At 37.6% G+C, this 18,976-nt stretch overlaps 1 protein-coding gene across 2 annotated transcripts in view; it reads left to right on the plus strand.

The window, feature by feature from the left end:
- LOC144662721 (serine/threonine-protein kinase PAK 3-like) overlaps nucleotides 1–18,976 on the plus strand; it is an 81,221-nt gene that overhangs the window by 54,087 nt on the left and 8,158 nt on the right. The gene's annotated exons all lie outside the window — the stretch shown is intronic.

The following is an 18,976-nucleotide window of genomic DNA, read 5'->3' on the forward strand; positions in this document are numbered from 1 at the left end:
CATCATAAACCTGCAAAATATAAACAGAACGAGACAGTCACAAGGCATCATAAACCTGCAAAATATAAACAGAACGAGACAGTCACAAGGCATCATACACCTGCAAAATATAAACAGAACGAGACAGTCACAAGGCATCATAAACCTGCAAAATAAAAACAAAAACAGAACGAGACAGTCACAAGGCATCATAAACCTGCAAAATATAAATAGAACGAGACAGTCACAAGACATCATAAACCTGCAAAATAAAAACAAACAGAAAAAGACAGTCACGGCATCATAAACCTGCAAAATATAAACAGAACGAGACAGTCACAAGGCATCATAAACCTGCAAAATATAAACAGAAAGAGACAGTCACGGCATCATAAACCTGCAAAATATAAACAGAAGAAGACAGTCACGGCATCTTAAACCTGCAAAATATAAACAGAACGAGACAATCACAAGGCATCAGACACCTGCAAAAAATAAACAGAACGACACAGTCACGGCATCATAAACCTGCAAAATATAAACAGAAAGAGACAGTCACGGCATCATAAACCTGCAAAATATAAACAGAACGAGACAATAACAAGGCATCAGACACCTGCAAAATATAAACAGAACGACACAGTCACGGCATCATATACCTGCAAAATATAAACAGAAAGAGACAGTCACAGCATCATAAACCTGCAAAATATAAACAGAAGAAGACAGTCACGGCATCTTAAACCTGTAAAATATAAACAGAACGAGACAATCACAAGGCATCAGACACCTGCAAAAAATAAACAGAACGACACAGTCACGGCATCATAAACCTGCAAATTATAAACAGATCGAGACAGTCACGGCATCATAAACCTGCAAAATATAAACAGAAAGAGACAGTCACGGCATCATAAACCTGCAAAATATAAACAGAAAGAGACAGTCACGGCATCATAAACCTGCAAAATATAAACAGAACGAGACAATCACAGGGCATCAGACACCTGCAAAATATAAACAGAACGACATAGTCACGGCATCATAAACCTGCAAAATATAAACAGAAAGAGACAGTCACGGCATCATAAACCTGCAAAATATAAACAGAAGAAGACAGTCACGAGACAATCACGGCATCATAAACCTGTAAAATATAAACAGAACGAGACAGTCACAAGGCATCAGACACCTGCAAAATATAAACAGAACGAGACAATCACAAGGCATCAGACACCTGCAAAATATAAACAGAACGAGACAGTCACAAGGCATCAGACACCTGTAAAATATAAACAGAACGAGACAGTCACAAGGCATCAGACACCTGTAAAATATAAACAGAACGAGACAGTCACAAGGCATCAGACACCTGCAAAATATAAACAGAACGACACGGTCACGGCATCATAAACCTGCAAAATATAAACAGAAAGAGACAGTCACGGCATCATAAACCTGCAAAATATAAACAGAAGAAGACAGTCACGAGACAATCACGGCATCATAAACCTGTAAAATATAAACAGAACGAGACAGTCACAAGGCATCAGACACCTGCAAAATATAAACAGAACGAGACAATCACAAGGCATCAGACACCTGCAAAATATAAACAGAACGAGACAGTCACAAGACATCAGACACCTGTAAAATATAAACAGAACGAGACAGTCACAAGGCATCAGACACCTGCAAAATATAAACAGAACGAGACAATCACGGCATCATAAACCTGCAAAATATAAACAGAACGAGACAGTCACGGCATCATAAACCTGCAAAATATAAACAGAACGACACAGTCACGGCATCATAAACCTGCAAAATAAAAATAAAAACAGAACGAGACAGTCACAAGACATCATAAACCTGCAAAATATAAACAAAAACAGAACGACACAGTCACGGCATCATAAACCTGAAAAATATAAACAGAACGAGACAGTCACGGCATCATAAACCTGCAAAATATAAACAGAAAGAGACAGTCACGGCATCATAAACCTGCAAAATATAAACAGAACGACACAGTCACGGCATCATAAACCTGCAAAATATAAACAGAACGAGACAGTCACAAGGCATCATAAACTTGCAAAATATAAACAGAACGTGACAATCACAAGGCATCAGACACCTGCAAAATATAAAAAGAACGAGACAGTCACAAGGCATCAGACACCTGCAAAATATAAACAGAACGAGACAGTCACAAGGCATTAGACACCTGCAAAATATAAACAGAACGAGACAATCACAAGGCATCAGACACCTGCAAAATATAAACAGAAAGAGACAGTCACAAGGCATCAGACACCTGCAAAATATAAACAGAACGAGACAGTCACAAGGCATCAGACACCTGCAAAATAAAAACAAAAACAGAAAGAGACAGTCACGGCATCATAAACCTGCAAAATATAAACAGAACGAGACAGTCACAAGACATCATAAACCTGCAAAATAAAAACAAAAACAGAAAGAGACAGTCACGGCATCATAAACCTGCAAAATTTAAACAGAACGAGACAGTCACAAGACATCATAAACCTGCAAAATATAAACAGAACGAGACAGTCACGGCATCATAAACCTGCAAAATATAAACAGAACGAGACAATCACGGCATCATAAACCTGCAAAATAAAAACAGAACGAGACAGTCACAAGGCATCATAAACCTGCAAAATATAAACAGAACGAGACAATCACAAGACATCATAAACCTGCAAAATATAAACAGAACGAGACAGTCACAAGACATCATAAACCTGCAAAATATAAACAGAACGAGAGAGTCACAAGGCATCATAAACCTGCAAAATAAAAACAAAAACAGAACGAGACAGTCACAAGGCATCATAAACCTGCAAAATATAAACAGAACGAGACAGTCACAAGGCATCATAAACCTGCAAAATATAAACAGAACGAGACAGTCACAAGACATCATAAACCTGCAAAATAAAAACAAAAACAGAACGAGACAGTCACAAGGCATCATAAACCTGCAAAATATAAACAGAACGAGACAGTCACAAGACATCATAAACCTGGAAAATAAAAACAAAAACAGAAAGAGACAGTCACGGCATCATAAACCTGCAAAATATAAACAGAACGAGACAGTCACAAGGCATCATAAACCTGCAAAATATAAACAGAAAGAGACAGTCACGGCATCATAAACCTGCAAAATATAAACAGAAGAAGACAGTCACGGCATCTTAAACCTGCAAAATATAAACAGAACGAAACAATCACAAGGCATCAGACACCTGCAAAAAATAAACAGAACGACACAGTCACGGCATCATAAACCTGCAAAATATAAACAGAAAGAGACAGTCACGGCATCATAAACCTGCAAAACATAAACAGAACGAGACAATCACAAGGCATCAGACACCTGCAAAATATAAACAGAACGACACAGTCACGGCATCATATACCTGCAAAATATAAACAGAAAGAGACAGTCACGGCATCATAAACCTGCAAAATATAAACAGAAGAAGACAGTCACGGCATCTTAAACCTGTAAAATATAAACAGAACGAGACAATCACAAGGCATCAGACACCTGCAAAAAATAAACAGAACGACACAGTCACGGCATCATAAACCTGCAAAATATAAACAGAAAGAGACAGTCACGGCATCATAAACCTGCAAAATATAAACAGAAGAAGACAGTCACGGCATCATAAAACTGCAAAATATAAACAGAACGAGACAATCACAAGGCATCAGAGACCTGCAAAATATAAACAGAACGTGACAATCACGGCATCATAAACCTGCAAAATATAAACAGAAAGAGACAGTCACTGCATCATAAACCTGCAAAATATAAACAGAAGAAGACAGTCACGGCATCATAAACCTGCAAAATATAAACAGAACGAGACAATCACAAGGCATCAGACACCTGCAAAATATAAACAGAACGTGACAATCACGGCATCATAAACCTGCAAAATATAAACAGAAAGAGACAGTCACGGCATCATAAACCTGCAAAATATAAACAGAAGAAGACAGTCACGGCATCATAAACCTGCAAAATATAAACAGAACGAGACAATCACAAGGCATCAGACACCTGCAAAATATAAACAGAACGACACAGTCACGGCATCATAAACCTGCAAAATATAAACAGAAGAAGACAGTCACGGCATCTTAAACCTGCAAAATATAAACAGAACGACACAGTCATGGCATCATAAACCTGCAAAATATAAACAGAAAGAGACAGTCACGGCATCATAAACCTGCAAAATATAAACCGAAGAAGCGGTCACGGCATCTTAAACCTGTAAAATTTAAACAGAACGAGACAATCACAAGGCATCAGACACCTGCAAAAAATAAACAGAACGACACAGTCACGGCATAATAAACCTGCAAAATATAAACAGAAAGACACAGTCACGGCATCATAACCCTGCAAAATATAAACAGAATGAGATAATCACAAGGCATCAGACACCTGCAAAATATAAACAGAACGACACAGTCATGGCATCATAAACCTGCAAAATATAAACAGAAAGAGACAGTCACGGCATCATAAACCTGCAAAATATAAACAGAAGAAGCGGTCACGGCATCTTAAACCTGTAAAATATAAACAGAACGAGACAATCACAAGGCATCAGACACCTGCAAAAAATAAACAGAACGACACAGTCACGGCATCATAAACCTGCAAAATATAAACAGAAAGAGACAGTCACGGCATCATAAACCTGCAAAATATAAACAGAAGAAGACAGTCACGGCATCATAAAACTGCTAAATATAAACAGAACGAGACAATCACAAGGCATCAGACGCCTGCAAAATATAAACAGAACGTGACAATCACGGCATCATAAACCTGCAAAATATAAACAGAAAGAGACAGTCACGGCATCATAAACCTGCAAAATATAAACAGAAGAAGACAGTCACGGCATCATAAACCTGCAAAATATAAACAGAACGAGACAATCACAAGGCATCAGACACCTGCAAAATATAAACAGAACGACACAGTCACGGCATCATAAACCTGCAAAATATAAACAGAAAGAGACAGTCACGGCATCATAAACCTGCAAAATATAAACAGAAAGAGACAATCACAAGGCATCAGACACCTGCAAAATATAAACAGAACGACACAGTCACGGCATCATAAACCTGCAAAATATAAACAGAAAGAGACAGTCACGGCATCATAAACCTGCAAAATATAAACAGAAGAAGACAGTCACGGCATCTTAAGAGTGACTTTTACGAACGGCCGAGCGAGAATTTGACTTTCTGGCAGAAATTGGAAAATCGATTTTTCTTCGTTTTTTGCTCATTATTAGCTGTAAGGTAGATAAGAAACCTGATGTAGTTTGTTTCCCCTAGAGGTCTTCTAATTTTAAGAAAACAAAGAAAATCGATTTCGGTGGTCGAAGTCACAAATTTCCTAACTTTTAAACCCGAAATTAGCTATTATGAACACTACTCGCGTTCGCTTACAAAACCGCGCAGAGAAATTTGGTCACTTCCTATCAACATCAAAACTCTTTTTCTTTCGCTAGAATATAATTTCAGGGCTTTAGCGCAACTCTTCCAACTGAAAAAAATGAACTGACGAGGAATTCTTTTTACGATAACAAAAATTTGAATGAAATAGTAATTTTCAACGGCAGTATTTAGCATGTGGTATAACATTAATTTTTTTCAATTCTTGCTCAAACGTGCATACAGATATTCTTATTAAACATACCTGAGAATTGGCTCGGGTTATTGGAAAGATTCTCACTTAGAGGGCATCAAACTTCGGCAAATTTTCACAGCATGACCGTAAACTGTGTAAATACTTCTAATTGCCAAACGCCACGATAATGAATGTTTTAACCCCAAATGCTCGTCTTTCCTTCTTCTTGCCGAATGTTCCATTGCAAAATTCCCTTTTCAACAAAAGAGTGAGATAAAAAAGCCAACCTGGGTCAATTAAGGTCCATTTTGATCGCAAAACCTCTTCGCCATTTTGCTACAAGATTCGATTTGTGACTTACGTGACATAATACACGTGACATAAAACACGATATTGTGACGTAAGTGTGTCTGCGCAGTAAGAGCTCTGGGGTCGAGAATGTCACGGAGTTAAAATAACGCAAAACAATTCTCCAGCACCGCCAACGCAGTTTGAGGAAGCAAATTGATCGTTCTGGAGTTCTGTACACACTTTCGTCAAGAGAAAAGAACCACAATAAAGGAAAATTGCTAAGGATGAAGATGCAAAAGGAATTTCGCGCTTAACAGTTGCTTTGTTGTATTTTGGAGCCAAGAAATGTTTAGCTGTCAGTTAGGCTATTTTGATCGATATCACAACATTTTGTGGGACTACGATGCATTGGTAAATATGCTGCGTTCAACAACCCGAGCCAATTCTCAGGTATGTCTTAGATAAACATTTACATGTGTGTTTAAACGACAATTGAGAAAATTTGGAGTTATACCACATATTAAATAATTCCGTTGAAAACTGCCGTTTAATTCGACTTTCTAGTATTTGGAAAAGTATTCCCCACCTTTTTAATTATTTCAGTTTGAAGAGTTTTCCTTAAGCCCTGAAATTATATTTTAGCGAATGGAAAAGAGTGTCTCTGTTGATAGAAAGCATCCAAAGTTCTCAATGTGGCTTTGTTTGTGAACGCGACGAGAGTTATCGATAGCGAATTTCGGGTTGAAAATTGTGTCACTTTGAGGCTCCGATCACGAAAACTGACTTAGTTTTTTTTCTCGAAATTAGAAGACTTCTGGGGGGAACAAAATACATCAGGTTTCTTATCTACCTAAAAGCTATTAATGAGCAAAAAAATGAAGGAATTTGATTTTTCAATTTTCTGCCAGTGCAAGCGCGGTTTTTATTTAAAGTCCTTCTTAAACCTGTAAAATATAAACAGAACGAGACAATCACAAGACATGAGACACCTGCAAAATATAAACAGAACGTGACAATCACGGCATAATAAACCTGCAAAATATAAACAGAAAGAGACAGTCACGGCATCATAAACCTGCAAAATATAAACAGAAGAAGACAGTCACGGCATCTTAAACCTGTAAAATATAAACAGAACGAGACAATCACAAGACATGAGACACCTGCAAAATATAAACAGAACGTGACAATCACGGCATCATAAACCTGCAAAATATAAACAGAACGAGACAATCACAAGGCATCAGACACCTGCAAAATATAAACAGAACGACACAGTCACGGCATCATAAACCTGCAAAATATAAACAGAAAGAGACAGTTACGGCATCATAAACCTGCAAAATATAAACAGAAGAAGACAGTCACGGCATCTTAAACCTGTAAAATATAAACAAAACGAGACAATCACAAGGCATCAGACACCTGCAAAATATAAACAGAACGTGACAATCACGGCATCATAAACCTGCAAAATATAAACAGAAAGAGACAGTCACGGCATCATAAACCTGCAAAATATAAACAGAAGAAGACAGTCACGGCATCTTAAACCTGCAAAATATAAACAGAACGAGACAATCACAAGGCATCAGACACCTGCAAAAAATAAACAGAACGACACAGTCACGGCATCATAAACCTGCAAAATATAAAAAGAAAGAGACAGTCACGACATCATAAACCTGCAAAATATAAACAGAAGGAGACAGTCACAAGACAACATAAACCTGCAAAATATAAACAGAACGAGACAGTCACAAGACATCATAAACCTGCAAAATATAAACAGAAAGAGACAGTCACAAGGCATCAGACACCTGCAAAATATAAACATAACGACACAGTCACGGCATCATAAACCTACAAAATATAAACAGAACGAGACAATCACGGCATCATAAACCTGCAAAATATAAACAGAAGAAGACAGTCACGGCATCATAAACCTGCAAAATATAAACAGAACGAGACAATCACAAGGCATCAGACACCTGCAAAATATAAACAGAACGACAAAGTCACGGCATCATAAACCTGCAAAATATAAACAGAAAGAGACAGTCACGGCATCATAAACCTGCAAAATATAAACAGAACGAAACAATCACAAGGCATCACACACCTGCAAAATATAAACAGAACGACACAGTCACGGCATCATAAACCTGCAAAATATAAACAGAAAGAGACAGTCACGGCATCATAAACCTGCAAAATATAAACAGAAAGAGACAGTCACGGCATCATAAACCTGCAAAATATAAACAGAACGACACAGTCACGGCATCATAAACCTGCAAAATATAAACAGAAAGAGACAGTCACGGCATCATAAACCTGCAAAATATAAACAGAACGACACAGTCACGGCATCATAAACCTGCAAAATATAAACAGAAAGAGACAGTCACGGCATCATAAACCTGCAAAATATAAACAGAAGAAGACAGTCACGGCATCTTAAACCTGTAAAATATAAACAATACGAGACAATCACAAGGCATCAGACACCTGCAAAAAATAAATAGAACGTGACAATCACGGCATCATAACCCTGCAAAATATAAACAGAAAGAGACAGTCACGGCATCATAAACCTGCAAAATATAAACAGAAGAAGACAGTCACGGCATCTTAAACCTGCAAAAAATAAACAGAACGACACAGTCACGGCATCATAAACCTGCAAAATATAAAAAGAAAGAGACAGTCACGACATCATAAACCAGCAAAATATAAACAGAAGGAGACAGTCACAAGACAACATAAACCTGCAAAATATAAACAGAACGAGACAGTCACAAGACATCATAAACCTGCAAAATATAAACAGAAAGAGACAGTCACAAGGCATCATAAACCTGCTAAAAAAAACAAAAAAAAGAACGACACAGTCACGGCATCATAAACCTGCAAAATATAAAAAGAAAGAGACAGTCACGACATCATAAACCTGCAAAATATAAACAGAAGGAGACAGTCACACGACAACATAAACCTGCAAAATATAAACAGAACGAGACAGTCACAAGACATCATAAACCTGCAAAATATAAACAGAAAGAGACAGTCACAAGGCATCAGACACCTGCAAAATATAAACATAACGACACAGTCACGGCATCATAAACCTACAAAATATAAACAGAACGAGACAATCACGGCATCATAAACCTGCAAAATATAAACAGAAGAAGACAGTCACGGCATCATAAACCTGCAAAATATAAACAGAACGAGACAATCACAAGGCATCAGACACCTGCAAAATATAAACAGAACGACAAAGTCACGGCATCATAAACCTGCAAAATATAAACAGAAAGAGACAGTCACGGCATCATAAACCTGCAAAATATAAACAGAACGAGACAATCACAAGGCATCAGACACCTGCAAAATATAAACAGAACGACACAGTCACGGCATCATAAACCTGCAAAATATAAACAGAAAGAGACAGTCACGGCATCATAAACCTGCAAAATATAAACAGAAAGAGACAGTCACGGCATCATAAACCTGCAAAATATAAACAGAACGACACAGTCACGGCATCATAAACCTGCAAAATATAAACAGAAAGAGACAGTCACGGCATCATAAACCTGCAAAATATAAACAGAACGACACAGTCACGGCATCATAAACCTGCAAAATATAAACAGAAAGAGACAGTCACGGCATCATAAACCTGCAAAATATAAACAGAAGAAGACAGTCACGGCATCTTAAACCTGTAAAATATAAACAATACGAGACAATCACAAGGCATCAGACACCTGCAAAAAATAAATAGAACGTGACAATCACGGCATCATAAACCTGCAAAATATAAACAGAAAGAGACAGTCACGGCATCATAAACCTGCAAAATATAAACAGAAGAAGACAGTCACGGCATCTTAAACCTGCAAAAAATAAACAGAACGACACAGTCACGGCATCATAAACCTGCAAAATATAAAAAGAAAGAGACAGTCACGACATCATAAACCAGCAAAATATAAACAGAAGGAGACAGTCACAAGACAACATAAACCTGCAAAATATAAACAGAACGAGACAGTCACAAGACATCATAAACCTGCAAAATATAAACAGAAAGAGACAGTCACAAGGCATCAGACACCTGCAAAATATAAACATAACGACACAGTCACGGCATCATAAACCTACAAAATATAAACAGAACGAGACAATCACGGCATCATAAACCTGCAAAATATAAACAGAAGAAGACAGTCACGGCATCATAAACCTGCAAAATATAAACAGAACGAGACAATCACAAGGCATCAGACACCTGCAAAATATAAACAGAACGACAAAGTCACGGCATCATAAACCTGCAAAATATAAACAGAAAGAGACAGTCACGGCATCATAAACCTGCAAAATATAAACAGAACGAGACAATCACAAGGCATCAGACACCTGCAAAATATAAACAGAACGACACAGTCACGGCATCATAAACCTGCAAAATATAAACAGAAAGAGACAGTCACGGCATCATAAACCTGCAAAATATAAACAGAAAGAGACAGTCACGGCATCATAAACCTGCAAAATATAAACAGAAAGAGACAGTCACGGCATCATAAACCTGCAAAATATAAACAGAAAGAGACAGTCACGGCATCATAAACCTGCAAAATATAAACAGAACGACACAGTCACGGCATCATAAACCTGCAAAATATAAACAGAAAGAGACAGTCACGGCATCATAAACCTGCAAAATATAAACAGAAGAAGACAGTCACGGCATCTTAAACCTGTAAAATATAAACAATACGAGACAATCACAAGGCATCAGACACCTGCAAAAAATAAATAGAACGTGACAATCACGGCATCATAAACCTGCAAAATATAAACAGAAAGAGACAGTCACGGCATCATAAACCTGCAAAATATAAACAGAAGAAGACAGTCACGGCATCTTAAACCTGCAAAAAATAAACAGAACGACACAGTCACGGCATCATAAACCTGCAAAATATAAAAAGAAAGAGACAGTCACGACATCATAAACCAGCAAAATATAAACAGAAGGAGACAGTCACAAGACAACATAAACCTGCAAAATATAAACAGAACGAGACAGTCACAAGACATCATAAACCTGCAAAATATAAACAGAAAGAGACAGTCACAAGGCATCAGACACCTGCAAAATATAAACATAACGACACAGTCACGGCATCATAAACCTACAAAATATAAACAGAACGAGACAATCACGGCATCATAAACCTGCAAAATATAAACAGAAGAAGACAGTCACGGCATCATAAACCTGCAAAATATAAACAGAACGAGACAATCACAAGGCATCAGACACCTGCAAAATATAAACAGAACGACAAAGTCACGGCATCATAAACCTGCAAAATATAAACAGAAAGAGACAGTCACGGCATCATAAACCTGCAAAATATAAACAGAACGAGACAATCACAAGGCATCAGACACCTGCAAAATATAAACAGAACGACACAGTCACGGCATCATAAACCTGCAAAATATAAACAGAAAGAGACAGTCACGGCATCATAAACCTGCAAAATATAAACAGAAAGAGAAAGTCACGGCATCATAAACCTGCAAAATATAAACAGAAAGAGACAGTCACGGCATCATAAACCTGCAAAATATAAACAGAAAGAGACAGTCACGGCATCATAAACCTGCAAAATATAAACAGAACGACACAGTCACGGCATCATAAACCTGCAAAATATAAACAGAAAGAGACAGTCACGGCATCATAAACCTGCAAAATATAAACAGAAGAAGACAGTCACGGCATCTTAAACCTGTAAAATATAAACAATACGAGACAATCACAAGGCATCAGACACCTGCAAAAAATAAATAGAACGTGACAATCACGGCATCATAAACCTGCAAAATATAAACAGAAAGAGACAGTCACGGCATCATAAACCTGCAAAATATAAACAGAAGAAGACAGTCACGGCATCTTAAACCTGCAAAAAATAAACAGAACGACACAGTCACGGCATCATAAACCTGCAAAATATAAAAAGAAAGAGACAGTCACGACATCATAAACCAGCAAAATATAAACAGAAGGAGAAAGTCACAAGACAACGTAAACCTGCAAAATATAAACAGAACGAGACAATCACAAGGCATCAGACACCTGCAAAAAATAAACAGAACGACACAGTCACGGCATCATAAACCTGCAAAATATAAAAAGAAAGAGACAGTCACGACATCATAAACCTGCAAAATATAAACAGAAGGAGACAGTCACAAGACAACATAAACCTGCAAAATATAAACAGAACGAGACAGTCACAAGACATCATAAACCTGCAAAATATAAACAGAAAGAGACAGTCACAAGGCATCAGACACCTGCAAAATATAAACATAACGACACAGTCACGGCATCATAAACCTACAAAATATAAACAGAACGAGACAATCACGGCATCATAAACCTGCAAAATATAAAAAGAAGAAGACAGTCACGGCATCATAAACCTGCAAAATATAAACAGAACGAGACAATCACAAGGCATCAGACACCTGCAAAATATAAACAGAACGACAAAGTCACGGCATCATAAACCTGCAAAATATAAACAGAAAGAGACAGTCACGGCATCATAAACCTGCAAAATATAAACAGAACGAGACAATCACAAGGCATCAGACACCTGCAAAATATAAACAGAACGACACAGTCACGGCATCATAAACCTGCAAAATATAAACAGAAAGAGACAGTCACGGCATCATAAACCTGCAAAATATAAACAGAAAGAGACAGTCACGGCATCATAAACCTGCAAAATATAAACAGAACGACACAGTCACGGCATCATAAACCTGCAAAATATAAACAGAAAGAGACAGTCACGGCATCATAAACCTGCAAAATATAAACAGAACGACACAGTCACGGCATCATAAACCTGCAAAATATAAACAGAAAGAGACAGTCACGGCATCATAAACCTGCAAAATATAAACAGAAGAAGACAGTCACGGCATCTTAAACCTGTAAAATATAAACAATACGAGACAATCACAAGGCATCAGACACCTGCAAAAAATAAATAGAACGTGACAATCACGGCATCATAAACCTGCAAAATATAAACAGAAAGAGACAGTCACGGCATCATAAACCTGCAAAATATAAACAGAAGAAGACAGTCACGGCATCTTAAACCTGCAAAAAATAAACAGAACGACACAGTCACGGCAACATAAACCTGCAAAATATAAAAAGAAAGAGACAGTCACGACATCATAAACCAGCAAAATATAAACAGAAGGAGACAGTCACAAGACAACATAAACCTGCAAAATATAAACAGAACGAGACAGTCACAAGACATCATAAACCTGCAAAATATAAACAGAAAGAGACAGTCACAAGGCATCATAAACCTGCTAAAAAAAACAAAAAACAGAACAAGACAGTGACGGCATCATAAACCTGCAAAATATAAACAGAACGAGACAATCACGGCATCATAAACCTGCAAAATATAAACAGAACGAGACAATCACAAGGCACCAGACACCTGCAAAAAATAAACAGAACGACACAGTCACGGCATCATAAACCTGCAAAATATAAACAGAACGAGACAGTCACAAGGCATCAGACACCTGCAAAATATAAACAGAACGAGACAATCACGGCATCATAAACCTGCAAAATATAAACAAAACGAGACAGTCACAAGGCATCAGACACCTGCAAAATATAAACAGAACAAGACAATCACGGCATCATAAACCTGCAAAATATAAACAGAAGGAGACAATCACAAGGCATCAGACACCTGCAAAATATAAACAGAACGAGAAAGTCACGGCATCATAAACCTGCAAAATATAAACATAAAAAGACAGTCACGGCATCTTAAACCTGCAAAATATAAACAGAACGAGACAATCACAAGGCATCAGACACCTGCAAAATATAAACAGAACGAAACAGTCACGGCATCATAAACCTGCAAAAATATAAACAGAAAGAGACAGTCACGGCATCATGAACCTGCAAAATATAAACAGAAGAAGACAGTCACGGCATCTTAAACCTGCAAAATATAAAAAGAACGAGACAATCACGGCATCATAAACCTGCAAAATATAAACAGAACGAGACAGTCACAAGGCATCAGACACCTGCAAAATATAAACAGAACGAGACACTCACGGCATCATAAACCTGCAAAATATAAACAAAACGAGACAGTCACAAGGCATCAGACACCTGCAAAATATAAACAGAACGAGACAGTCACGGCATCATAAACCTGCAAAATATAAACAGAAGGAGACAATCACAAGGCATCAGACACCTGCAAAATATAAACAGAACGAGAAAGTCACGGCATCATAAACCTGCAAAATATAAACAGAAGAAGACAGTCACGGCATCTTAAACCTGCAAAATATAAACAGAACGAGACAATCACAAGGCATCAGACACCTGCAAAATATAAACAGAACGAAACAGTCACGGCATCATAAACCTGCAAAAATATAAACAGAAAGAGAGAGTCACGGCATCATGAACCTGCAAAATATAAACAGAAGAAGACAGTCACGGCATCTTAAACCTGCAAAATATAAACAGAACGAGACAATCACAAGGCATCAGACACCTGCAAAATATAAACAGAGCGACACAGTCACAGCATCATAAACCTGCAAAATATAAACAGAACGACACAGTCACGGCATCATAAACCTGCAAAATATAAACAGAAAGAGACAGTCACGGCATCATAAACCTGCAAAATATAAACAGAACGACACAGTCACGGCATCATAAACCTGCAAAATATAAACAGAAAGAGACAGTCACGGCATCATAAACCTGCAAAATATAAACAGAAGAAGACAGTCACGGCATCATAAACCTGCAAAATATAAACAGAACGACACAGTCACGCATCATAAACCTGCAAAATATAAACAGAAAGAGACAGTCACGGCATCATAAACCTGCAAAATATAAACAGAAGAAGACAGTCACGGCATCTTAAACCTGTAAAATATAAACAATAGGAGACAATCACAAGGCATCAGACACCTGCAAAATAAAAACAGAACGTGACAATCACGGCATCATAAACCTGCAAAATATAAACAGAAAGAGACAGTCACGGCATCATAAACCTGCAAAATATAAACAGAAGAAGACAGTCACGGCATCTTAAACCTGCAAAATATAAACATAACGACACAGTCACGGCATCATGAACCTACAAAATATAAACAGAACGAGACAATCACGGCATCATAAACCTGCAAAATATAAACAGAAGAAGACAGTCACGGCATCATAAACCTGCAAAATATAAACAGAACGAGACAATCACAAGGCATCAGACACCTGCAAAATATAAACAGAACGAAACAGTCACGGCATCATAAACCTGCAAAAATATAAATAGAAAGAGACAGTCACGGCATCATAAACCTGCAAAATATAAAAAGAACAAGACAATCACGGCATCATAAACCTGCAAAATATAAACAGAACGAGACAGTCACAAGGCATCGGACACCTGCAAAATATAAACAGAACGAGACACTCACGGCATCATAAACCTGCAAAATATAAACAAAACGAGACAGTCACAAGGCATCAGACACCTGCAAAATATAAACAGAACGAGACAATCACGGCATCATAAACCTGCAAAATATAAACAGAAGGAGACAATCACAAGGCATCAAACACCTGCAAAATATAAACAGAACGAGAAAGTCACGGCATCATAAACCTGCAAAATATAAACAGAAGAAGACAGTCACGGCATCTTAAACCTGCAAAATATAAACAGAACGAGACAATCACAAGGCATCAGACACCTGCAAAATATAAACAGAACGAAACAGTCACGGCATCATAAACCTGCAAAAATATAAACAGAAAGAGACAGTCACGGCATCATAAACCTGCAAAATATAAACAGAAGAAGACAGTCACGGCATCTTAAACCTGCAAAATATAAACAGAACGAGACAATCACAAGGCATCAGACACCTGCAAAATATAAACAGAACGAGAAAGTCACGGCATCATAAACCTGCAAAATATAAACAGAAGAAGACAGTCACGGCATCTTAAACCTGCAAAATATAAACAGAACGAGACAATCACAAGGCATCAGACACCTGCAAAATATAAACAGAACGACACAGTCACGGCATCATAAACCAGCAAAATATAAACAGAAAGAGACAGTCACGGCATCATAAACCTGCAAAATATAAACAGAAGAAGACAGTCACGGCATCATAAACCTGCAAAATATAAACAGAAGGAGACAGTCACAAGACATCATAAACCTGCAAAATATAAACAGAACGAGACAGTCACAAGACATCATAAACCTGCAAAATATAAACAGAAAGAGACAGTCACAAGACATCATAAACCTGCAAAAAAAACAAAAACAGAACGAGACAGTGACGGCATCATAAACCTGCAAAATATAAACAGAACGACACAATCACGGCATCATAAACCTGCAAAATATAAACAGAACGAGACAGTCACGGCATCATAAACCTGCAAAATATAAACAGAAAGAGACAGTCACGGCATCATAAACCTGCAAAATATAAACAGAAAGAGACAGCCACGGCATCATAAAGCTGCAAAATATAAACAGAAGGAGACAGTCACAAGACATCATAAACCTGCAAAATATAAACAGAACGAGACAGTCACAAGACATCATAAACCTGCAAAATATAAACGGAACGACACAGTCACGGCATCATAAACCTGCAAAATATAAACAGAAAGAGACAGTCACGGCATCATAAACCTGCAAAATATAAACAGAACGAGACAATCACAAGGCATCAGACACCTGCAAAATATAAACAGAACGACACAGTCACGGCATCATAAACCTACAAAATATAAACAGAAAGAGACAGTCACGGCATCATAAACCTGCAAAATATAAACAGAAGAAGACAGTCACGGCATCTTAAACCTGCAAAATATAAACAGAACGAGACAATCACAAGGCATCAGACACCTGCAAAATATAAACAGAACGACACAGTCACGGCATCATAAACCTGCAAAATATAAACAGAAGGAGACAGTCACGGCATCATAAACCTGCAAAATATAAACAGAACGAGACAATCACAAGGCATCAGACACCTGCAAAATATAAACAGAACGACACAGTCACGGCATCATAAACCTGCAAAATATAAACAGAAAGAGACAGTCACGGCATCATAAACCTGCAAAATATAAACAGAAGAAGACAGTCACGGCATCTTAAACCTGCAAAATATAAACAGAACGAGACAATCACAAGGCATCAGACACCTGCAAAATATAAACAGAACGACACAGTCACGGCATCATAAACCTGCAAAATATAAACAGAAGGAGACAGTCACGGCATCATAAACCTGCAAAATATAAACAGAAGAAGACAGTCACGGCATCTTATACCTGCAAAATATAAACAGAACGAGACAATCACAAGGCATCAGACACCTGCAAAAAATAAACAGAACGACACAGTCACGGCATCATAAACCTGCAAAATATAAACAGAAAGAGACAGTCACGGCATCATAAACCTGCAAAATATAAACAGAATGAGACAATCACGGCATCTTAAACCTGCAAAATATAAACAGAAGGAGACAGACACGGCATCATAAACCTGCAAAATATATACAGAACGAGACAGTCACAAGGCTTCAGACACCTGCAAAATATAAACAGAACGAGACAATAAAGAGAGTCAAGGCATCATAAACCTGCAAAGTGTAAACAGGAAAAACAATAAAGACAGTCATTAGGCATCATAAACCTGCAAAGAATAAACAGAACAACTGGCAATAAAGACAGTCGCGGCATTATAACCCTGCAAAATATAAACAGAAGATAACAGTAAATTAAGACAGTCACAGCATCATAAACCTGCAAAGTATAAACAGTACTTAAGAATAAAGACAGTCACAGCATCATAAACCTGCAAAATATAAACAGAACGAGACAGTCACGGCATCATAAACCTGCAAAATATAAACAGAACGAGACAATCACAAGGCATCAGACACCTGCAAAATATAAACAGAACGACACAGTCACGGCATCATAAACCTGCAAAATATAAACAGAAAGAGACAATCACAAGGCATCAGACACCTGCAAAATATAAACAGAACGAGACAGTCACGGCATCATAAACCTGCAAAATATAAACAGAACGAGACAGTCACAAGGCATCAGACACCTGTAAAATATAAACAGAACGAGACAGTCACAAGGCATCAGACACCTGCAAAATATAAACAGAACGAGACAGTCACGGCATCATAAACCTGCAAAATATAAACAGAACGAGACAATCACAAGGCATCAGACACCTGTAAAATATAAACAGAAGTAGACAGTCACGGCATCATAAACCTGCAAAATATAAACAGAACGAGACAATCACAAGGCATTTAGACACCTGCAAAATATAAACAAAAGTAGACAGTCACGGCATCATAAACCTGCAAAATATAAACAGAACGAGACAGTCACAAGGCATCAGACACCTGCAAAATATAAATAGAAAGAGACAATCACGGCATCAGACACCTGCAAAATATAAACAGAACGAGACAGTCACAAGGCATCAGACACCTGCAAAATATAAATAGAAAGAGACAATCACGGCATCATAAACCTGCAAAATATAAACAGAACGAGACAGTCACGGCATCATAAACCTACAAAATATAAACAGAACGAGACAATCACAAGACATCAGACACCTGCAAAATATAAGCAGAACGAGACAATCACAAGGCATCAGACACCTGCAAAATATAAACAGAACGAGACAATCACAAGACATCAGACACCTGCAAAATATAAACAGAACGAGACAATCACGGCATCATAAACCTGCAAAATATAAACAGAACGAGACAATCACGGCATCA

Source organism: Oculina patagonica, chromosome 8 (genome assembly GCF_052425735.1).
Source record: "Oculina patagonica isolate OP01 chromosome 8, crgOcupat, whole genome shotgun sequence".
Lineage (NCBI taxonomy): Eukaryota > Metazoa > Cnidaria > Anthozoa > Scleractinia > Oculinidae > Oculina > Oculina patagonica.